Here is a 1,503-nt window from a genome sequence, read left to right on the forward strand (position 1 = left end):
GCGCTGCGTCGCATAATTTTTTTTAATGCACTGCGATGCTTTTTTTTTATATAAATTATAAAACAAACTATGTAAAATTGTGCGGCATTAAAGCTGTCCAATTAGAGTGTGGCCTGAAAACCACACGCAAAACTAGGCAGGGATATATGTAAAAAAAAAAAGGAAAATTTAACAAAAAAAAAGAGATGAACAAAATATAAAAGAAAACTATCTCTAAATAAAGCAGAATCAAAAGAATTTCAAAATAATTAAGAAGAGAAATAAAAAAAAAAAAAACAATTTTAACTGCAAAAATTAAAAATCTGCAGAGAAATCCCAATAACTGTGTTTCATACACAAACGAAATTACTGAGTTGACTGACGCCCTTAAAAGCGCATATATGTCCGATGGTCTTCCATGTGAGGAAGCAGTAAAATATACTACCAAAGTGGCAGTAAATGCCATGGTAGGTCACACCAAAAGTCCAAGAGTCCAATTATTAATGGAATCAGGACACTTTCAATCAGCTAAAGAAGCAATCACTAGATTTATCACTCTTTCAGTAGAGTCGGGATTCACAGATAGCTTCCAAAATAAGGCCATCTATTATGCTCAAAGAAACCGTGGTAATTATAATACCAAATATAAATTTCGCGGTAGAGGCAATGGTCGTGGTTATTATAATAACTATAATAATAACAATAACGGCCAAAATTCCCAGCAAAAGAGGAATAATAACAACAGAGGTTACAACAAGAATAATAGAGGTAACCGAGGAAATAACCGACAAAACGGTTATACCAATAATAATGTTATGGTAGCACAGAATGCTTCGGGAAACTCCCAGGCACCTTTAGATACTCAGCAGTAAAGAGTAATAAGATTACCTTCACGAATGTGGCAACGGGAAAAAAAGTTAGTATTCTTAATAGACACAGGAGCGTATCAGTTATAGTCAATGGAGTTTTTAATTTTTGGCAATTATTTAATCTGTTTTATATATTGAGATATATCTCGTTACATATTCTTCCAATAGTAATCCCTGAATGCAATCATTTCTTTCGCACTTCGTCTGAAACCCAACCTCTAGAGGAGTCGTTTTCGGCTTACAGTCCTGCATACCATATTTATGCAACAAGGCTTCGATGTACTGCTTGTGGCCTATGGAGACATTGCCAGTCTTGCCATCTCGCTCGATTTCCATCCCCAAAAAGTTATAGAGTTCACCGCCGTCGACCACATCAAATTCGTTTTATGTAGGCCACGTCCTATATCCATTGACTTTGCTCATGTATATACACGGTACGCTTGCACATGGAACGAAGCCAATCTTCAAAAGAATTCTTTTGGATCCACTCAAGGCCACTCTGTTTCAAGCCGTACAAAGATTTATGTAGCTTGAGTACACGCTTGGGAAGATCAGCATCGACAAAGCTTGCACATGGAACGAAACCATATTTAAAGGAATGCTCTCTAGCTTTTGGTTCCATTTACGGCCACTCTGTTTCAAGCCGTACAGGGAT

This window comes from Drosophila tropicalis, unplaced genomic scaffold (genome assembly GCF_018151085.1).
Source record: "Drosophila tropicalis isolate 14030-0801.00 unplaced genomic scaffold, ASM1815108v1 contig_519, whole genome shotgun sequence".
NCBI lineage: Eukaryota > Metazoa > Arthropoda > Insecta > Diptera > Drosophilidae > Drosophila > Drosophila tropicalis.